The sequence below is a fragment of the Mirounga angustirostris genome, unplaced genomic scaffold, assembly GCF_029215605.1.
Source record: "Mirounga angustirostris isolate CCGP_5_RB_7025 unplaced genomic scaffold, mMirAng1.0.hap1 SCAF_11, whole genome shotgun sequence".
In the NCBI taxonomy this organism is placed as follows: Eukaryota; Metazoa; Chordata; class Mammalia; order Carnivora; family Phocidae; genus Mirounga; species Mirounga angustirostris.
The window spans coordinates 74,221,019-74,245,176 of NW_026991719.1; the positions used below are offsets into that span (position 1 = coordinate 74,221,019).

The following is a 24,158-nucleotide window of genomic DNA, read 5'->3' on the forward strand; positions in this document are numbered from 1 at the left end:
CTTTTTATTATAGATTTTATGCTTTGTCATTTAGTCATATTTTTTTAAAAAGTTAGGGAACACTTTTCTATTTTGTAAATAAATTTACTTTCATTGTTTATTTCTGAGTTTCAAGGTATATAAGCATTGTAAGGAAAAAGTATAGAAAATTCCAATGATGGTAAAAATACATAATCTTAACAACCAAATGATAACCACTGTTAGGATTTTGATGCATTTCCTTCCAGAAATTTCTTTGTACATCTACACACCTGCTTATTTATATAAACTGTTCTCAATGTAAAACATATTATATTTTGTAATCTGCTCATTTAACTTATCAGTTGTGGCTATATTTGCATGGTAAATGATCAACATCTTAATTTAAAATAGGTGCATATTCCATGGAAATATTTGACTTAACTTATTTAACCAGATTCCTGTTGTAGAGCAGCTCCTTTCCACACCATCTCTCCATGAACATACACTTTTTTTTCCTGTTATAAAAAAAAATTAGCCCTGGATACCTACTATATGGATTTGTGAAAATTAGTCATAAAATGAATTCCTAGAAATGGGAGTGCTGGAAAAAATTGTGTTTTCATTTTATTCTTTGACACACATTGCCAAACTTCTCCCCAGAAAAGTTATCATGATTTACAGTTCCACCAATAATGCATGAGTTCATTTATTTAATCATTCAACTAATATGTTTTTGTGCCTGCCATATGCCAGCCACATGTGGTAGAGGATGGTAATATAATGATGAATAAAACTTAACTGAGTGTATATTCTTTCATTTCATAATTTTAATCAAAACGTATACTATGGAAAAATAAATATTGTTCTGTAACTTATTATTTTCATTTGAAATAATAGATATCCTTTTTGAAATGAATGCTCTTATATTTTGATAGTACTGTAATGGTTTCATTTACATGTTAAATTTTGTACTATCAGGAATTAGTATTTTGAAGTAAGCAATGAGTTAGGGATTCAGATATTTTTTAAAATATATTTTTATTAGCTAGCTAATTTTTTTGTACTGTTTATTTGATAATCTCTCTGTCTCACACTTACTTGAAATACGACATTTACCATATTAACTAAACTGCTTGGTTCTGTTTCTGAATTCTGTTTTCTGATCCGTTGGCCTTAATTTTTCTGCAAACAACTAATGAGGTAGTGGCTGTTTTTTAATAACATTATATTTGGTGAAAATGATATGCATTGAACAAAGGTTGGATAATATATTGAAATCCAAACAAGAAAAGTAACTAAAAACAAACTGAGAGGTAATCACTATTCACATCTTTAATGAACATCCCCAAATTAATTTCTTATCATTATGTATTTGTATTTCTTAGGCTAGCAGTAAGATTGAATGTCTTTTCATATTTTTATTGTCCATTTGAGAATTGCCTATTTATACCCTTTGCTTCTTTTCCACTGAATTAAGAAAGAAATTAATTGGTGGTGAAATCCTACAGGTAAAATAATTTTGGCCTTGATTTAAGACAACTGTGACTCCTTTAGAAAATACATCTGTTCTGACTTATAACATTGGACAAATGCATCTTAACTACAGCTTTCATTTTAAATTACCTAATTTCAATTTAATTGTCATCTAAACAATGCTTTTCAAGGATTAGTACTTAATCACACTGAAACAAAAAAGTTGGAATGAAACAAGGAGAATAAAAAGAGAAAGACTTGTAAAAAAAAAAAAAAAAACTCATACAGAGCTATTAATGAACTATTTTGATTTTTTTGTTCTTCCTTTTTCCCAAGCCAAAGACTATATAGGTGACTTCTAACTACAGTGCTCTACTTTTGATGCATATATACTACCTTAGGTATCTTGTAACGTATTTTCATTTTTGAGGCTTTTCTTGATCTATTAGTTAACTTAATTTTATTATTGCAGTTTCCTGAAAGAAAATAAGTATTTTCTTTATATAATGCACTTAATTTATGCATTATATCATATATTTTCTACTGTGAATATTTTTGTAAGTATTAGTTCTAGCATATGATATGCTTATTTTTCTTCATAAGGCCATCTTTAAATTACTTGCATAGTGATATGTTCTCTGTTTCATTATTTTATGATATTCTTTTTTGGGGTCAAATGTTCATACTTCTACATGAGATGATGCTTAACACAGAATCTATTGTTATATTTAGGCTGAACATGGCTCTTTGACATCCGTTTATACCTTCTCTGTTTTGAACATATACACAATCCCGACTACCACCCCTTTCACAAAAACACATATACGTAATATGCAGTAAGTGCTAATAGCATTATCTTTGTTGTAGATATTTAAGAAGCAAAGCATTGCAATTTCATTTATTTGTGGACTTATGTTTTTCTTTTTTTGTTGTTGTTATTCATTTAGACAGGTTTTATCTGAGTACACAAGTTAATTCTTTTTAAAAACAATTTTATTAAAGTACAATAATACAACTGTACATAAAGTACACACTGTGATATTTTAATAAATCTTTATACCTGTGAAGTCATCACCCACAATCAAGATAATGAAAGTTTTTTATCATCCCCAAAAGCCTCTCCTTGTGCCTGCCTAGGCAACTACTGATCTGCTCTCTGTTTCTATAGACTAGTTTGCGTTTTCTGGAATGTTATATAAATAAACTGATGAGTCACATGCTATGTGTATGTTTAACTTTTTAAGAATTAACTGTTTTCCAAAGTGGTTGTACAATTTTGCATTCCTACTAGGAGCACCAACACTTGGTATGGTCATTCTTTTTAAATTATCCATTTTGGTAGGTATGCAGTAGTATCTCATTGTGGCTTTACTTTGCATTTCCCTAATGACTAAGGATGTTAAACATCTTTTTTTTTTGTAGTGATTTACCATCCACATATCTTCTTTGGTGAACTGTCTATTCATATTTTGCCCATTTTCCTATTGGGTTCTGGTCTTACTATTGAGTTTTAAGAATTTGTTATATACTGTGGATACAAGTCCTTAGCAGATATAGGTTCTGCAAGTATTTTCTCCCGATCCATGGATTTTCGTTTTATCCTCTTAACAGTGCCTTTCATAGTTTTTCAGAGAACAGAAGTTTGTAATTTTGATTCAGTCCAATTTATCATCTTTGTTTCTTTTATGAACCACGTTTTTGGTGTCATCTCCAAGAAATCTTTGCCTAGCCCAAGATCATGAAGATATTCTTCTATGCTTTTTTAGAAGTTTTAAACTCTGAGATTTCACATTTAGATCTGACCTATTTTTGTATGTGGTACAAAATATAGATTGAAATTAGGTATCTAATTGTCCCAGCATCATTTGTTGAAAAATTTTCCTTTCTCTACTGAATTACCTTGGACTTTCATCAAAAATTAGTTGTCCATATATGTGTTGGCCTCTCTATTCTGTTCCATTGTGTACTTATTTTACTTGCCTAATTTGTAAACATTTCTTAGGTATTTTTGGGAGGGAATGAGAAACAAATTGTGGGATAACAGAATTTAATTATAGTGGAGACAGTTACAGTAGCTGGATCTTCATCCTTGGCCTTTCATTTCTGCTCTCAAATATCTGAGAGAAAAGGAAAATAACAGCACTGGTAACCTAGAAAATAAATCAAAATAAGAAACACAAATGCTTTTCTATTTTTGTGGAGTTGCCAGTGTATGGCTGTCTACAGCCCAGCCACAGGAATGGTAGCTAGCATTATTCAGGAACACAAATAACACCTGTTTTTCTCACCTTTGATAAGAGAGACCAGTTTGCTAAAATGTAAATAGAAAGTATTTTCAAGTTGTTAATAAATTATGATTAAAAGACAGAATTGTTATAAATAATTGGTTGTTATTTCATACTATGGATTTCAAAGCAACATTATCTCATTCCATACTCATTCCTAAAATAAGGGTACACATAATAGAATATGGTATGTAGCTATAACATTTAATTTTTTTTATAACATTTAATTTTTAAAGGAAATATTTGTGATTTACACTTATGGCATTATAGCCTTTACTTCATGGTATTTAAAAGGGAAGTTATAATTAATGCAATGGCAGAGAAGGAAAATCAGTTACTTATTTGGATATTTGTTCTAATGCTAGTTTTCAACTTAAAAATAGCATACATGTTCAAAAATGTAAATCCACATTGCAGAGGAACACTTTTACAAGGGCATTCAAAAATATTTTGCCCATGATACTCATTTGAAGAATTCTTACATTAAAACTCAAATAAAGTAAACATTTTTTATTGCAAGTGTGGAAGCATTTTATTTAACTCTTCTAAAAGGGGAGGAAAATTGTGAAGGACTTAAAATGGTGATCAGTGTCCATGCATGTGTATATGACTACAATAACTATTTCTAAATTTTACATTACATTTGGACAATGTAGAAAAAGCCCAAATGGACATTCTCTGCCAAATTTTATCCAGAATGCCAATATATATTTAACTAATTTGATTTAGTGCATCCTCTGGGGGAAAACAAATCTTATGGTACTGCAAATATTCTTCCTGGTGGGAACAAATGCATGTTCCACAGCTCTTCAGAGGTGATGGCCATTTTTATATCAAACAATATACATACAATTCACAAAACCCTTTCTTAGAGTATAAAAGAGGAGAATCCCAATAATTATCAAGTCTTAGCATTTGATTTCCTTACTGAGACATTATGACCTGATTTTTAGTATAGGTTCTAGAGTCAGAATTGCTGGGCTTGAATCCTGTTTTTTTTTTTTTTTTTTTTTTTTTTCTTTTGCTAGTTGCATTAGATATTGGGCAAGCTGCCTCACTTTTCTTACTTCTGTTCTCCCTTTCTAAAATGGGGCTAAGAATGGCACATAGAACTAAAATTCAATATTGTTTGCTACTTTTCATATTACTAATAGTACTAGATCTTGATAGTTCTAAGGTCAAATAGCCACTTATCCTGGTTGGCATTATCTGCCTACAGAATGTCTCCTGTTATTTCAAAGGAAAAAAAAATCAGCACAACACAAATAAAACTCCAAACCAAGTATTGTTTTAATTTTTACACCACACACAGCCTCCTTTCTTTCTTGAGAGCTTTTAAACTTCCTGACAGTCCTAAATTATATAATCTTCTTTATCTCAACCTCAAATTTATATCTCATGTTTATTTTTGATGCCATTTATTTTTTATTCTATTATAAAGGTTAAGAGTGTAAAATTTGCATACAATTAACTACATATATTTAAAAATATAATAAAATAATTCCCAATGTATTAAATAGTGACTTCTGTTCTTGATATTAATAACTTTTTTTTTAACTTTTAATGTGTTGGTTAAATTTAGAGTACTGTGCATTGTAACTTAATTTTAAATACCCACCAAATGCCTTAGATTTTCCTTTTTTTCCCTTTTGCTTAGAGTAGTGGTCTCAAGCCTACCTAATAGCTGTGTGAAAGTATTGTCCTTGTTGGAGGTGGAAGGGATTTTAGAGATCCTTTAGTCCAATATCCTTATACAGACTGGGAAACTGAGGCCTTCTCTATTGGATGGACATTCTGTGTGTTTTCAAGTATTTGTCACTACAAGCAACACTTTTACAAACATTATTATGTATTCAAAAAGTCATTTTCACCAATGTTAATGATTTTGGTTTAGGGGCAGATTAAGTAGTAAAGAAAGGTCCTCTAATGATAATTACCCTAAGCATTAAGTAGTATGTACTTATAGTTGTCACTGAATAATAACTTTATCATTTTCAATGTATCAGACAATGAACCAAGTACTATACTTTTACTGTTTCATTTTAATGAGCCCATTGAGGGGTTCATTATCATCCTCATACTATCCTCATATAATATTACCTTCATATCATCCTTAGTGTCCTCAGTGAGAACACGAAGACTTTAAGTGAATAACTTGCCCAAGGTCACATAGTTTATAATCAGAAGAGCCCAGATGTAAAACCAGATGGTTTGATTCCAGGTGTTAAATTCTTACTCTACCATCTCTAGTGAACACAAATGAATCAACTCTTGAACTGAGGTGCTCGATCTGGATTTATTTAAGTGACAGCTATGGCCACTCTTCCATTCCTCTGGTTGTAGTTATGTTTTTATGATGTGAGTACCTTTGGGAGCACTAGTCCTCAAGTTCCTCTGATTTATACATGAGTGTTGGCTTGAACTGACGAAGTATACTAGAACAAGCTGATTTAACAAACAAGATGTTTTTCAGTAATTCTAACATGCCTAACAGCTTTATTTGGTTAACAACCAAACACTGGGAAGTCAGAGCTTAAAATAAATGCCAATGTGTCCAATCCATAATTAAATGAAAAACACCCTAGGAATTTTTCCATTTAAGTATTCCTTATGGCAGAGGAACCTGTACTTTGAGGAGCCTGAAGGTATGACCTCAAGCTACCCTTTGAAAGCAGGAAACTCTCTTGAAATCTATACATTTTAACTATAAATTTATTTTCAATATTTAATGTGTATTCTATGAATTATTGACATTAGTTTTTATGTAAGACAAGATTTCCTGTCCTTGAGTAAAACTGACACCCAGGAAGATGTGCTATGATGATCCAATCCACTTTCCTGTGAGTTTCAGGCAACACCACAGGCTCTGGGGCCTGACTGTCTGGGCTTAAATTCTTTCACTTACTGACTGTATGACTCTGGACAAGTCACACATCTCTAATTCTCAGTTTCTTTATCTATACAAAGAGGATAATGTTAGGAACTGCCCCATTTGTTGTTATATAAGAATTAAGGGGATTATCTATATAAATTGTTTAGCAGATGCATAAAGGCTCAGTAAGTTTTATCTATTATTATTACACAATTCACAGAGCCATGTAGGGATTTCCATCCCAGTTAAATAAGTATGATCCACAGGCAAGGCTAATGAATTTAATCAGCTTAAATTGGTGTGTTTTATATGTACACCATTCCCTTCAACTTAGAAAATAAGTTGAATTTGCCTTGTGACCCAAAGTTACATTTTATTGTCAAGGTGAGAACTAATATCCTTGGTTTAGTTATTTTCCACTGTGGCAGGGTTTTCAATTAAAGTCTATGATGAGCATGTAGTAAAGCCTAATGTTTCACTTTCAAGGCAGTGATACCTAACACTTCACTGTTCTTTAACTCAGCAATGAAAGAGAAGCAAGAAAATTGCATTTTTGACTAACTACAAAGGAATAAATAAACAGGGTATCTAATGAAATCATTGTTGCTTTTAGTAATCCTCAAAAAATCTGCTTAATACAGAGAAAGGAGCAAGAAATGGAGCCATAAATTCTCCAGATTCATTACTTTGTTTTAGTGACTCTTTTAAACCAGATGCAACCAATAATTCAAAATCATAATATTGAGCAGGTTTGTCTGTTTTCTTCTATAACCACTGTTTATCTATCTAAAAAACTAAGCATTCTCTGTTTAGAGGTAGCCAAATGTTCTAATACAATTTCCTTATCTGACATCATTAAAATTTGTCTAGCCTTCTCTGGAAGAAAGGTTAGAAATGACATAAAGACAGAATTATATAAATTATTAGACTACATGCTCAGTCTACTTACAGCAACCTCCAAGCTGTTCCCAGCTTCTAATATAGGGTATACATAATTCTTTGAAAAATCTTCCTGAAAACACTTATCATATCCATTCTATAATCCAAATTTTAGTAATACTCCAGTATTTGGAATCAGACCTGTGTATATAATTATAAGCTGTATCTTTTACCTTCTGGTGACCTTGGACAAATTTCTCAACTCCCTTTGCCTGAGGTTCCTCATCTGTAAAATAAAGATAATAGTACCTACCTCCTAGAGCCATGGTGAGGTTTAAATAACATAATACAGCTTAGACCATGGTGAGTCTCAGCAAATTCTAACTTTCTTACTAAACTTATCTTCTCCAGGAGCACTTACACAATGGAATATAGTTCTTTAACTCTTCATTTCCTTTAGGGCTACTCAGCCTACCTTACATTTTGTATGTTTTTTGAACTAATGAACTGGCTTCCTGATAGTAGAACTGTTCTCACTTGCTGCTGAAGTAGAAATAATTTTTAACCTTTAATTACATTCTACTTTTATATAACAATTGTCCCCTAAATGTGCCTAATATACTGATACAACTGCCATGTAGCAAATCACATTAGTTTGACTAAATTTTCAGGATTTAAAGAATTAGTGTTTTTGTAATCAACTTCTAAATAGGAGTATGTCACATACTTTATTAATAGCTAGGAGACCATGCAGAATCTTCAGAAGAAAAATTCTAGAAGCTAATGAAGATCTATATTTAATATTAAAGTGTTTATTTAACCCCTTCTTTAATTAGCATTTTATTTCATAAGACAAGATTTCTAGAAAATAATTATCTGAAAATTGCTTTACAAATAATAGGCATTTGAAGGTAAATATATATCAAAGTATCAGGGCATTGCCTTTCAATAAATTGTATAGTGAATATCATAAAAATGGCTACTCAAAAATTTCAGTTAAGTAAGATGAATAAGCTCTAAGGATCCATTGTACATTGTACCTATAGTCAACAATAATGTATTGTACACTTAAAATTTAAGAGGCTAGATCTCATGTTGAGTTTTTACCACAGTAAAATAGGGTATTATAGGCAACTGATGAATTATTGAACAATACATCTGAAACTAATGATGTACTATATGTTGGCTAATTGAATTTAAATAAAAAAAATAAAAAGGCTACTGAGAGAACCAGATTAATTTTTGTTTTGTTATCAGAGCCTTGTTATCTGAATTGAGCATCATCTACATGTCACATTGAATTTTCCTTTCTTGTAGTATATTAAAAAAACCAAATTCCTTAATTTATTTATTATTTGAAGGATACTTTTCCTTGGGAAGTACAGTTTTGTATTTATTTTGTTTTATTTTGGGTTTCTTTTTATTTTGTTTTTTGTTTGTTTTATTTGTTTGTTTTAAAAGCAGTTATTGAGGCATTTAAGTGGTTGGAAAAGTGCCAGAAACCAGAGCTTGAGAACAGATCTGCCAAAAGAGCTGGTTCTCAGTATGTACAAAAGATGTCCACAGTAGAGTGAGAAATAAAAAAGACAAACTGCAAAACAGTATCTTCAGTAGGATCTCATGTATATAAAAAAGTACATATAAAAGATGTATATATGGGGTGTACATATCTATGATTTCATATTCATAGAAAGATGTGTGAAAATATATGCAACAAATTAATGCAATTAGGTGGAAGGGAAAGTTAACTTTTTATTTTCTATTCTTAACCACTTTTTGAATTTTTAAACAATGGGAATATATTATTTTTGTAACTAAAAATGGAAAAATTTAAAGCAACAAGGCTTAACATATTTTTAAAAAATTATTTATTTTAGAGGAGTGGAAGGACAGAGGGGGAGGGAGAGAGAATTTCAAGCAGACTCCCTGCTGAGCACAGAGCCCGACCTGGGGCTCGATCTCATGACCCGGAAATCATGACTTGAGCTGAAATCAAGAGTCAGACACGTAACTGACTGAGCCACCCAGGCACCCCAAGGCTTAACATATTTTGAACAAAATTTGGGTTGTTATTTACTCAAGTGAGGTTTATGTAGAGAGCTAGAGTACTGTCTTAATAACCACTTTTGCAAAGTAGGAACTATCTCTTGCTTGAGCAGCACTTGCACTTGTACAGCCTGATCTGAGATATTGTCATAAATGGGTACCTTACAAAATGCACTATTTTTCAGCTAGTTCATGCTTCATTCTGATTGGCATTTGAGCCCTTAGACATAATTTTTTTTTTTTTTCCCCAAACGTTATTTTGTTAGGACAACTATAACGATATCAGGCAGCATTGCCGTCCTCTCCATTATGCTCACAATCTAAATATTTTATTTTATTTTACTGTATTTTATTTTATTTTTATTTGAGTATAGTTGACACACAGTATTACATTAGTTTTAGGTGTGTAACAGTGATTCAACAAGTTTATATATTTTATGCTCACCACAAGTATAGCTACCATTAGTCACCATAAAATGCTATTACAATATCATTGACTATATTCCTTACAATATGCCTTTTATTGCCATGACTAATTCATTACATAACTAGAATGGAATCTGGAACTAGAATGGAATGGAACTGGAAGAAAGGTTAGAAATTACATTAAAAAAATGTATGTATCTCCCACTTCCTTTCATCCATTCTGCCCATGCTCCCACGCCCCTCTATTCTGGCAAACATCAGTTCTCTGATTCTGCATTTTGTTTATTTGTTTGTTTCTTTAGATTTCACAAATGAGTAAATCATATGCTATTTGTCTTTCTCAGTCTTACAAATTTTACTTAGCATACTACCCTCTAGGTCTGTCCATGTTGTCACAGATGGCAGGATTTTGTACTTTTATGACTGTGTAATATTCCTTTGTGTATGTGTATATACATATAACATCTTCCTTATCCATGTGTCTATTGCTGGACATATAGGTTGCTTCTATATCTTGGCTATTATAAATAATGCTGCGGGGCGCCTCGGTGGCTCAGTTGGTTGAGCGACTGCCTTCAGCTCAAGTCATGATCCTGGAGTCGCAGGATCGAGTCCCGCATCAGGCTCCCTGCTCGGCGGGGAGTCTGCTTCTCCCTCTGATCCTCCCCCTCTCATGCTCTCTGTCTCCCATTCTCTCAGATAAATAAAATCTTTAAAAAAATGCTGCAATAAACATAGGGGTGTGTATATCTTTTCAATTTAGTGTTTTTGTTTCCTTTGGGTAAATACCCAGTAGTGGAATTACTGGATCGTATGGTATTTCTCTTTTTAGTTTTTTGAGAAACCTCCATACTGTTTTCTACAACGACTGTACCAATTTTCATTCCTGCCAAGAGTGTATGTGGATTCCTTTTGCTCCACAGCCTCGTCAACACTTGTTATTTCTTGTCTTTCTTATTTTAGCCATTCTGACAGGTGTGAGGTGATCTCTCATTTAGGCTTTGATTTTCATTTCCCTGATAATTAGTTAGGTTGAGCATCTTTTCATGTGTCTGTTGGCCATCTGTATGTCTTCTTTGGAAAAAATGTCTATTCAGGTTTTCGGCCCATTGTTTTAATGGAATTGTTCAATATTTTTGGTTTTAAGTTGTGTAAGTTCTTTATATATTTTGGATATCACATATATTATTTGAAAATATGTTCTCCCATTCAGTAGATACTTTTTGTTTTGTTGATGATTTCCTTTGCTGTGCAAAAGCATTTTTTTAATTTTTTATTATTTTATTTGAGAGAGAAAGTGTGTATGAGAGAGAGCATGAGCCGTGGGAGGGGCAGAGGGAGAGGGAGAAGCAGACTCCCCACTGAGCAGAGAGCCCAACATGGGGCTCAATCCCAGGACCCCGAGATCATGACCTAAGCCAAAGGCAGATGCTTAACCGCCTAAGCCACCCAGGCACCCCTGTGCAAAAGCATTTACTTTTGCTTTTGTTTCCCTTGCTTGAGGAAACATATCCATAAATATGTTGCTAAGGCTGACATCCAAGAGATTACTGTCAATATTTTCTCTTCAGAGTTTTATGGTTTCAGGTCTCACATTTAGGTCTTTAATCCCTTTTGAGTTTATTTTTGTGTATGGTGTAAGAAAGTGATCCAGTTTTGTTCTTTTACATGTAACTGTCCAGTTTTCCCAACACAATTTATTGAAGAGACTGTCTTTTCTTCATTGTATATTCTTGCCTCCTTTGTCAAGCATTAATTGGCCATATAAGTGTGGGTTTATTTCTGGGCTCTCTATCCTGTTCCATTGCTCTATGTGTCTAGTTTTGTACTGATGCCATATTGTTTTGATTATTACAACTTTGTAGTTTAACTTGAAATCTGAAATTGCGATGCCTCCAACTTTGTTTTTCTTTCTCAAGATTGCTTTGGCAATTTAGGGTCCTTTGTGGTTTCATACAAATTTAATATTATTGTTTTGTGAAAGATGCTGTTGGTATTTCGATAGGGATTGCATTGAGACAATAGGTTTCTTTTGGTAGTAGGGACATTTTAACAATATTAATGCTTCCAAACCATGAGCATGGAATATCTTTCCACTTGTTTGTATTGTCCTTAATTTCTTTCATTGGTGCTTTATATTTTTCAGAGTACAGGTCTTTTACCTCCTTTATTCCTAGGGATTTTGTTTTTGATGCAATTGAAAATGGAGTTGTTTCCTTAATTTCTCTTTCTGCTACTTCATTATTAGTGTATAAAAACCTACTGATTTCTGGGCATTAACTTTGTATCCTACAACTTTACTGAATTCATTTATCACTTTTAGTAGTTTTTTGGTGGAGTCTGTAGGATGTTCTATGTATAGTATCATGTCATGCACAAATAGTGACACTTTATCTTCTTTTTTTTCCCGATATGAATGTCTCTAATTTCTTTTTCTTGTATGATTGCTGTGACTAAGATTTCTGATACTAAGATGAATAAAGTGGCAAAAGTGGACATCCTTGTTTAGTTCCTGATCTTAAAGGAAAAGCTCTCATTTTCACCAGTGATATTAGTGGTGAGTTTTTTATATACAGCTTTATTATGTTGAGGTATGTTCCCTCTGAACACACTTTGATAAGAGTTTTTATCATGAATGGGTGGGGTATTTTGTCCAATGCTTTTTCTGCATCTACTTAGCTGAGCATATGATTTTATCCTTTGTTTTGTTGATGTTTGTGATTGATTTGTGAATATTGAACCATCCTTGCATACCCAGAATAAATCTCCCTTGATCATGGTGAATAATCCTTTTAATGTATTGTTGGATTTGATTTGCCAATATTTTTTTGAGGATTTTGGCATGTATGTTTATCAGGCATATTGGCCTTAATTTTCTTTTTTTGTGGTATATGCCTGGTTTTGATATCAAGGTAATGCTGGCCTCATAGAATGTATTTGGAAGCTTTCCTTCCTCTTCCATTTTTTGGAATAGTTTAAGGAGGATAGGTATTAACTCTTCTTCTTTAAATGTTTGGTAGAATTCCCCTGTGAAGCCATCTGGCCCTGGACTTTTGATTGTTGGGAGATTTTTGATTACTGATTCAATTTCTTTGCTGGTTATCAGTCTGTTCAAGTTTTCTATTCCTGTTTCAGTTTTAGTAATTTATATGTTACAAAGAATTTATCCATTTCTTCCAGGTTGTCCAATTTGTTGGCATACTAGTACTCTCTTATAATCCTTTGTACTTTTGTGATGTCAGTTGTTACTTCTTTATCTTGATAGGGATTGCATTGAATGTGTAGATTGCCTTGGGCAACATAGACATTTTAACAATATTTGTTCTTCCAATCCAATGAGCATAGAACATTTTTCCATTTCTTTGATTCCTCAGTTTCTTTCATGAATGTTCTACCGTTTTCAGAGTACAGATCTTTTACCTCTTTGGTTATGTTTATTCTTAGGTATCTTATGGTTTTCAGTGCAATTATAAATGGGATTGATTCCTTGATTTTTCTTTCTGCTGCTTCACTATTGGTGTATATAAATGTAATAGATTTCTTTTCTTTTTTTTTTAAGATTTTATTTATTTATTTGAGAGAGAGAATGAGAGAGAGAGAGAGAGCATGGGGGGGGGTCAGAGGGAGAAGCAGACTCCCTGCTGAGCAGGGAGCCCGATGCGGGACTCGATCCTGGGACTCCAGGATCATGACCTGAGCTGAAGGCAGTCACTTAACCAACTGAGCCACCCAGGCACCCCAAATGTAATAGATTTCTGTAAATTGATTTTATATCTTACAACTCTTTTGTCCTGCTGCTTTTAAGATTTTTTCTTTATCATTGTATTTTGCCAATTTAACTAAAATATGTCTTGGCATTGGCCTCTTTTTGTTGATTTTGATGGGAGTTCTCTGTGCCTCCTGGATTTGGATATCTGTTTCCTTCCCCAGATTAGGGAAGTTTTTAGCTATTATATCCTCAAAAAACCTTCTGCCCCCTTTTCTCTCTCTTCTTCTGGGACTCCTATGATAGAAATGTTACGTTTGATGGAGTCACTGAGTTCCCTACATCTATTATCATGTTGCCTAATTCTTCTTTCTCTCTTTTGTTCAGCATCAATATTTTTCATTATTCTAGCTTCTGTATCACTAATTTGTTCCTCTGTTCCTCCCATCCTTGTGGTCACTCTGCTGCTGTGTTTTGGCTACTCTGTTTCCTCAAGTCATTTGTCTGCAGCATTTCTCCTTGCCTGCAGTGTGCAGTGTTTGGATCTTGGCCAGAGTATGGCCAGTTTTTTTGGTTTTTGTTTTGTTTTGTTTTGTTTTGTTTTAAAGATTTTATTTATTTATTCATGAGAGATAGAGAGAGAGAGGCAGAGGCAGAGGGAGAAGCAGGCTCCCTGCGGAGTGGGGAGCCCGATGCGGGACTTGATCCCAGGACCCTGGGATCATAACCTAAGCTGAAGGCAGACGCTTAACTGACACTGAGCCACCCAGGCGTCCCCAGAGTATGGCCAGTTTTAACCAGGTGTATTCTGATCTGTTTGTTAAGTGAGACCTGATGCTACTTCCACTAGAACTGATGTCCTGCAGAGCTCTCTGTCTGGGAGACATGGTGCATCCTATGGTTTCTGCTGTTCTTCTGGTGAAGGGGCCCACTGGGACTTAGGCACACTTGCCTGAAAAAAGCAATACCAGCAAAGTGCAGGGGGGCCAGACTTGGTGTAAGCAGATTAGGCAGCCAGTGTTAAGTTCTGTGCCACTTACTGAACCTGGTTTATGCTGAGGGGTGGGGGGTGGAAATGGTGCCATCCAGCTCCTTTGTCCCCAGAGAGTGGTGTCTGTGGCTACTGCTCTCAGGTAAGCACTCCCAGAGGAGCGAATAATCTCCCCTTATATGACTCAAGCATTTTTCAGATCTCTGTTTTTAAGCTGTCTGTCTCCAGGTTGCTTGCCTGCCTGGAGCAGTGCGGTGCACTTTGGCCTCTATCCCAGCCAAGCCTGCTGCCTTTTAAAACTCCAAACCTTAGGGACGTCCTGTGGCAGAGGCCTGCACTGGTCTTCTAGGGGAGGGTCTTGCTGCACTGGGACACTTGCAGGTTTGACAGAGATAGGCAGTTGTGCCAGAATGCAGGGGTGTGGGATTTGAAGCAAGCAGGCTAAACAGCCAGTGTCAGTGTGAGAAGCCCTCAGCAGGTGTCTCTGTTGCTTAAGCTGAGTGGCAGGGAGCAAAATGGCTTCCCCTGGCTCTTTTGTCCCTGGAGAAGCATCCCTGTGAATACCACCTTTCACACAAGTGCTCCAAGAAGAGGGAACAGTCTTTCCCCAGTGCACCATATGATCCTCCTATCCCGCTGTGTGCCACGGGGTTGTTTGCCTGCCTTCTCTTCAGTTCTCTATCCCAGCCAAGTCCACAGACCTTTAAAACTCCAGTCTTTGAGCCCTGCTGGTTGCAAAAACTCACAAAAATCAGACCCTCTCATTTTCCCAACCAATGGCTTTAGTGAAGTGTTCTCCTTCTGTGTTTCCCTGTGTGCTTCTCTCTCTCTTGCCTTTCTCTGCAACAAGGGCTCCCTCCCCTCCACAGCACCTGCAATCCCGTTTCTCCTCCAAACCATGTCACTGCACTTCCTACCTTCCTTGATGCAGCCTCCTCTCTCCCTCTAGTTGTGGAGTTTGTTCTGTCAGTCCTCAGGTTGATTTCTTAGGTATTCAGATGATTTGATAGTTATCTAGTTGTGTTCGAGGTCCAGATCAGCCTAGGGTCCTCCTACTATTGCTACCATCTTAGTTAGCTCTTTTGTATATGTTTAATCCCACAGGAAATAATAGATGAATAAATAATTATTGCTACCCTACTGAAATTCTCCATGAGTATCAGAGTCTAAACTAATTGAAGTATAAAGTAGACAGTGAAATGTGCATCTCTTTTGAGCCCCAGGTGCATATAATCAACTGTCTATTCAAAATCTCTACTTGGATATTTAGCAGGCATCTCAAAATTAACATGTGCAAAAGCGAATTTGCTCACCCACCCTTTGCCACTTATTTTCTTTAGTGAGCCCCATCTCAATAAATGGTACCTCTCTCTACCAAGTTCTAGATATTTGGTAGTCATCTTTGATTCCTTTTTCTCCCTTACCTCATATCTAATCAGTCCCCGAGTCCTCTTAGTTCTACCTCCAAAATAGTATCTCTTAACTTCCCATTTGTCTCCTACTCTAGTTCCAACATCCTAGTCCAGACCATCATCATCTACTACCACTACTGCATTCTAAACTATCATACCTGGACTACTGCCTAACTCATTACCCTGCATTCCTTCTTAGCCCACTAATATTTCTTTACACAATGGGCAAAATGATCTTTTAAAGATGAAAGTATAATCATATCACTTTCCTATTTAAAATTTTCAGTGGCAGGATGCCTGGGTGGCTCAGTGGTTAAGCGTCTGCCTTTGGCTCAGGTCGTGATCCCAGGATGGGGCTCCTTGCTCATCAGGGAGCCTACTCTCCCTCTGCCTGATGCTCCCCCTGCTTGTGCACTTGCTCTCTGTCTCTCTCTCTCTGACAAATAAAATCTAAAAGAAAAAAAGAAAATTTTCAGTAACTCCCCACTTGGCATACAATATGCTCAATTAAGGGTATAATTTAAGAGCCATGACATTCTAGCCCCAACCTAGCCCAAGTAAACATCTTTCTTACCTAGGTTAACACTTCTTTTGCATCCAATCTTACTTACCTCCTATCTATTATTCATATGATAGAATGATTTTTCTAAAAGACAAATTTGAATATGTCTCTCTTTCTCTTTTATTCTAAACTCTTCCCATGATCTTTTAGAAAAAGTTCAATCTTTAATATTACCCACAAGGTCCTTTATGATTATGTTCCTGCCCATTTCTCCAGCATCATCCCATGCCACCATAATCATTGATCATTACCTTCCTGTCATATTGTCCTGATGTTTCTTGAAGGAGCCAAGCTAATTCCTATTTCAGTACCTTCATATATGTTTTTCTTTCTACATTGGACAGAACCCTATCCACTCTACCTGGCTAAAGACTGTTCATCTTTCAGGTCTTATTATTTATTTATTTATTTATTTTACAGATTTTATTTATTTATTTGACAGAGAGAGACACAGCAAGAGAGCGAGAGAGGGAACACAAGCAGGGGGAGTGGGAGAGGGAGAAGCAGGCTTCCTGCGGAGCAGGGAGAACAATGCGGGGCTTGATCGTAGGACCCTGGGCTCATGACCTGAGCCGAAGGCAGACCCTTAACGACTGAGCCACCCAGGTGCCCCTCAGGTCTTCTTTTAAATCCTACTTTCAAAGAGAGATCTTCCCTGTTCCTGTAGACTAAGTATTAATTATGTGCCTCAAACTCTATACATTTTCTTTATAGAACTATTACAGTTTTAATTATGTAGTTATTTGTGGATTATTTATTTACTATGAGCATTTCTAAAATCTATGAGTTTAGGGACCATAATTGTATTACAATGTCACCAGCACTTCCTAGCATGGTGCTGGGCACATAGTAAGCACTCAATAAATATAAGATGAATGAATGAATGAACATGCAATAAGAATATAAGGGACAAGGAAATTATTTCCTTCTAAAGGATCTGGAAAGTCAGGAATTAAAGGAAAAGTACCCTAGGAAAAGGAAACATATTTGTTCAAAGTCAAAGACTTAGGAAAGTTCTTGGAATATTTGAAGAATAGTAAGCTACCTTTTGTGACTAAAGCATAAGGATCTCAGTGATATATGGAGGAAGAGGACAGAATAAGAGGAAGGGGGTTAAGGTAAGATGAGGTTAGAGAAGTAGATCAAGGCCAGGATCTTTTTGCCAACCTAGGGAATTCAAATGTAATTAAATAAATATTAGGGAGTGACTGAATTTTTTTTTTTTTCAGGGAAGGTAACTAGAATTGGTAGTGTGGAAGATAGACTGGACAGAGAAAATAGTAAAGAGTAATATGTATGCAAGTAGGGCATACTTGGTGCACAGCATTTGCAAAGCAAACTGTATTATTTATAGGACCCTCCTAAAAGCTTGTGACTGTGTGTGTGTAGTGTCACTCAGATATATATTATTTAATTTCAAAATTTTCTTTGAAATTTTTGTTAAATATGGACATAGGTCCTCCCATTATGCCCTCATGATATCATGATAATTCTTAATACCAGCAGTTCTAACAATATGAAATTACATCAGCCTGACACATTTACCTTTTTGAAGTATGTTCACATATAGTACCTTATTTGATTTTCACCAAAACTCTTAAAATAGAGACAGCTTTTCTCATTTTATTGAAGTGAAAGCTGGACTCACAGAGGCTAAAAGACCATCCTGTTTATATAATTAATATATGTGAGATGTAGCATTAGAACTTTTTTCTAAGTCCAAAGCCCTGTTCAATTCAGCACATATCCATGAATTGTAGCACCAATTTTACTGTCATTACTTTTTATAACTAATGCTTTTTATAAAGGTTTCATAACAAGTTCTTATAACTTTGAAGTAACAACAATCTATAAGGCCTGAACAAAGACAGAACAAATAATTACATAGATAAATGGATTATAAATTTAATCTTCATTTAAATTCAATGTTGGTTATTTATTAAAAATAACACCTATATTTTAGACCTTTTAAAAAATCTAGGGGTTATTTTGAAGGGAAATAATGAGTGTCCATGTAAAATAATTGCATTGGGTTGGCAGAACAGGGATTATCTCATTATCTTTAGAAGGTGAAGAAAGGATGGAAAGAAACTGGAGTAGATATGCCAAAAGATGGAAATGCCAATATGGTTAAACATCTTTTGAGAAAGATGATACAGCATGTTTATTATTTATAGTAATTTTGTTTGGAATGTCTTTTTAAGACTAATTTTTTAGAGCAATTTTAGCTTTACAACAAAATTGAGAGGGAGGTACAGAGATTTCACATATACCCTCTACCCTCCACACCTGCATAGCCTCCCCCATTATCTACATCACTCACCAGATTTTTTTTTTAACCAAGGATGAACCTATACTGACACATCATAATTATCCAAAGTCTATAGTTTACCTTAGGGTTTTCTCTTAATGTTTATGGGTTTGGACAAATGTATAATGACATGTATCCACTGCCACTGTATTTTCACTGCCCAAAAAATCCTCTCTGCTCTGCCTTTTCATCTCCCCACCACTGGAAACCACTGATATTTTTACTATCTCCATAGTTTTTCCTTTTACAGAATGCCATATAGTTAGGATTATACAGCATATAGCCTCTTTAGATTGGTTTATTTCCCTTAGTAATATGAGTTTACATTTCCTTCATGTCTTTTCATGCCTTGATAGTTTATTTCTTTTTAGTGCTGAGTAGTAGTCCAATATCTGGATGTACCACACTTTATTTACCCATTCACATACTGAAGAATATCTTTGTTGCTTCCAAGTTTTGCCAGTTATAAATAAAGCTGCTATAAATGTCTGTGTGCAGGTATCTCTGCAGACATAAATTATCAACTTTTTCAAGATATATACCAAGGAGCACAGTTGCTAAATCATGTGGTAAGAGTATATTTAGTTTTTTTATTATGTTATGTTAATCACCATACAGTACATCATTAGTTTTTTATGTAGTGTTCCATGATTCATTGTTTGTGTATAACACCCAGTGCTCCATTCAGTATGTACCCTCTTTAATACCCATCACCAGGCTAACCCATCCCCCACTACCCCTGTCTAGAACCCTCAGTTTGTTTCCCAGAGTCCATAGTCTCTCATGGTTCATCTCCCCCTCTGATTTCCCCCACTTCATTTCTCCCTTCCTACTATCTTCTTTTTTTTCTTTTTTTAACATATAATGTATTATTTATTTCAGAGGTACAGGTGTGTGATTCAACAGTCTTACTCAATTCACAGCACTCACCATAGCACATACCCTCCCCAATGTCTATCACCTAGTGACCCCATTCATCCCACCCCCTACGACTCCAGCAACCCTCAGTTTGTTTCCTGAGATTAAGAATTACTCATATCAGTGAGATCATATCATACATGTCTTTCTCTGATTGACTTATTTCACTCAGCATAATACTGTCCAGTTCCATCCACATCATTGCAAATGGCACGATTTCATTCCTTTTGATGGCTGCATAATATTCCATGGTATATATATACCACTTCTTCTTTATCCAATCATTAGTCATTGGACATCTTGACTCTTTCCATAGTTTGGCTATTGTGGACATTGATGCTATAAACATCAGGGTGCACGTACCCCTACAGATCCCTCCATTTGTATCTTTGGGGTAAATACCCAGTAGTGCAATTGCTGGGTCATAGGGCAGCTCTATTTTCAACTCTTTGAGGAACCTCCATACTGTTTTCCAGAGTGGCTGCACCAGCATGCATTCCCACCAACAGTGTAGGAGGGTTCCCCTTTCTCCGCGTCCCCGCCAACATCTGTCGTTCCCTGACTTGTTAATTTAAGCCATTAAATGAGATACCAACCCACAGCAAATATCTCATTGAGGTGGTATTTCATTGAGGTTTTGATTTGGATTTCCCTGATGCTGAGTGATGTGGAGCACTTTTTCATGTGTCTGTTGGCCATTTGGATGTCTTCTTTGGGAAAATATCTGTTCATGTCTTCTGCCCATTTTTTGATTGGATCATTTGTTCTTTGGGTGTTGAGTTTGATAAGTTCTTTATAGATTTTGGATACTAGCCCTTTATCTGATATGTCATATGCAAATATCTTCTCCCATTCTGTCGGTTGTCTTTTGGTTTTGTTGACTGTTTCTTTTGCTGTGCAAAAGCTTTTTATCCTGATGAAGTCCCAATAGTTCATTTCTGCCCTTGCTTCCCTTGCCTTTGGTGATGTTTCTAGGAAGAAGTTGCTGCGGCTGAGGTCAAAGAGGTTGCTGCCTGTGTTCTTCTTTAGGATTTGGATGGACTCCTGTCTCACATTGAGGTCTTTCAACCATTTTGAGTCTATTTTTGCGTGTGGTGTAAGGAAATGGTCCAGTTTCATTCTTCTGCATGTGGCTATCCAATTTCCCCAGCACCATTTATTGAAGAGACTGTCTTTTCTCCATTGCATACTTTTTCCTGCTTTGTCGAAGTTTATTTGACCATAGAATTGAGGGTCTATATCTGGACTCTCTATTCTGTTCCATTGGTCTATGTCTGTTTTTGTACCAGTACCATGCTGTCTTGGTGATCACTGCTTTGTAATATAGCTTGAAATCGGGCAACATGATGCCCCCAGCTTTGTTTTTCCTTTTCAACTTTCTTTGGTGATTCAGGGTCTTTTCTGATTCCATACCAATTTTAGGATTGTTTGTTCCAGCACTTTGAAAAACGTCATTGGAATTGTGATCAGGATGGCATTGAAGGTATAGATTGCTCTGGGTAGCATAGACAATATTACATTGTTTATTCTTCTGATCCATGAGCATGGAATGTTTTTCCATCTTTTGTGTCTTCTTCAATTTCTTCCATGAGTGCTTTGTAGTTCCTAGAGTATAGATCCTTTACCTCTTTGGTTAGGGTTATTCTGAGGAATCTTATGGTTTTTGGTCCTATTGTAAATGGAGTCGTTTCTCTAATTTCTCTTTCTACAGTTGCATTGTTAGCGTGTAAGAAAGTAACTGATTTCTGTGCATTGATTTTGTATCCTGCCACATTACTGAATTGCTGTATGAGTTCTAGTAATTTCGAGGTGGAGTCTTTTGGGTTTTCCACATAAAGTATCATGTCGTCTGCTAAAAGAGAGAGTTTGACTTCTTCTTTGCCAATTTGAATACCTTTTATTTCTTTTTGTTGTCTGAATGCTGTTGCTAGGACTTCTAGTGCTATGTTGAACAAGAGTGGCAAGAGTGGGCATCCTTGATGTGTTCCTGATCTTAAGGGAAAGGCTCTCATCTTTTCCCCATTGAGGATGATATTTGCTGTGAGTTTTTCATAGATGGATTTTTATAAACTTGAAGAATGTTCCCTCTATCCCTATACTCTGAAGAGTTTTAATCAGGAAAGGATGCTGTATTTTGTCAAATGCTTTTTCTGCATCAATTGAGAGGACCATATGGTTCTTCTCCCTCCTCTTATTGATGTGTTCTATCACACTGATTGATTTGCGAATGTTGAACCACCCTTACATCCCGGGGATAAATCCCACTTGGTCGTGGTGAATGATCCTTTTAATGTATTGTTGGATCCTATTAGCTAGAATTTTGTTAAGGATTTTCAAATCCATATTCATCAGGGATATCAGTCTGAAATTCTCCTTTTTGATGGGGTCTTTTCCTGGTTTGTGGATTAAGGTAATGCTGGCCTCATAGAATGAGTCTGGAAGCTTTCCTTCTATTTCTATTTTTTTAAGCAGCTTCAGAAGAATAGGTATAATTTCTTCTTTGAATGTTTGGTAGAATTCCCCAGGGAATCCATCAGGCCTTGGACTCTTTTTTTTGGGGGGGGGGGGATGTTTTTGATCACTGTTTCAATCTCGTTACTGGTTATTGCCTATTCAGGTTGTCAATTTCTTCCTGTTTCAGTCTTGGCAGCTTATAGGTTTTCCAGGAAGGCCTCCATTTCATCCAGATTGTTCAGTTTATTGGCATATAGTTGTTGATAATAATTTCTAATAATTGTTTCTATTTCCTTGGTGTTAGTCATGATCTCTCCCCTTTCATTCATAATTTTATTAATTTGTGTCCTTACTCTTTTGGGTAAGTCTGGCGAATGGTTTATTGATCTTATTAATTCTTTCAAAGAACCAGGTTCTAGTTTCATTGATCTGATCTACTGTGTTTCTGGTTTCTAATTCACTGATCTCTACTCTAATCTTAATTATTTCTCTTCTAATGCATGGCTTAGGCATCATTTTTTTGCTTTTTCTCTAGTTCTTTAAGCTGTAGAGTTAGTTGGTGAATTCGGGATTTTTCTATTTTTTTGAGTGAGGCTTGGATGGCTGGGTATTTCCCCCTTTGGACCACCTTTGCAGTATCCCATAGGTTTTGGACCAATGTGTTTTCATTCTCATTGGTTTCCATGAATTGTTTAAGTTCTTCTTTGATTTCCTGGTTGACCCAAACATTCTTGAGCAGAGTGGTCTTTAGCTTCCAAGTGTTTGAATTTCTGCCAAATTTTTTCTTGTGATGGAGTTCCAGTTTTAAAGCATTGTGGTCTGAGAATATGCAGGGAGTAATCTCAATCTTTTGGTATCAGTTGAGACCTGATTTGTGACCCAGTATGTGGTCTATTCTGGAGAAAGTTCCACGTGTGCCTGAGAAGAATGAGTATTCTGTTGTTTTAGGGTGGAATGTTCTGTATATATCCATGAGGTCCATCTGGTCCAGTGTGTCATTCAAAGCTCTTGTTTCTTTGTTGATTTTCTGCTTAGATGATCTGTCCATTGCTGAGAGTGGAGTGTTGAGGTCTCCTACAGTTAACATATTGTTATCAATATGACTCTTTATTTTGGTTAACAGTTGGCTTGTGTAGATGGCTGCTTCCATGTTGGGGGCATAAATGTTTACAATTATAAGATCTTCTTGTTGGATAGACCCTTTAAGAATGATATAGTGTCGGGGCGCCTGGGTGGCTCAGTCGTTAAGCGTCTGCCTTCGGCTCAGGTCATGATCCCAGGGTCCTGGGATCGAGTCCCGCATCGGGCTCCCTGCTCTGCGGGGAGCCTGCTTCTCCCTCTCCCACTCCCCCTGCTTGTGTTCCCTCTCTCACTGTGTCTCTCTCTGTCAAATAAATAAATAAAATCTTTAAAAAAAAAAAAAAGAATGATATAGTGTCCTTCTTTTTCTCTAACTACAGTCTTAATTTAAAATCTAACTTGTCTGATATAAGAATTGCTACCCCAGCATTCTTTTGAGGTCCTCTGGCATGGAAGATGGATCTCCATCCCTTCACTTTCAGTCTGGATGTATCTTTAGGTTCAAAATGAGTCTCTTGTAGACAGCGTATGGACGGGTCCTGTCTTTTTATCCAATCTGCAACCCTGTGCCGTTTTATGGGAGCATTTATGCTGTTCACATTGAGAGTGATTATTGAAAGATATGAATTTATTGTCATCATATTGCCTGTGAAGACTTTGTTTTTATAGTTTGTCCCTGTAAATTTCTGTTGTATACCTTGGGGTCTTTCTCCTTTTATAGAGCTCCCCTTAATATTTCTTGCAGGGCCAGCTTAGTGGTCACATATTCTTTTAGTTTCTGC

General features: G+C 35.6%; 1 protein-coding gene across 1 annotated transcript in view; it reads left to right on the forward strand.

Moving 5' to 3' along the window:
- Nucleotides 1-24,158, forward strand: part of FAM133A (family with sequence similarity 133 member A) — a 48,523-nt gene that overhangs the window by 1,256 nt on the left and 23,109 nt on the right. The window lies entirely within an intron of this gene.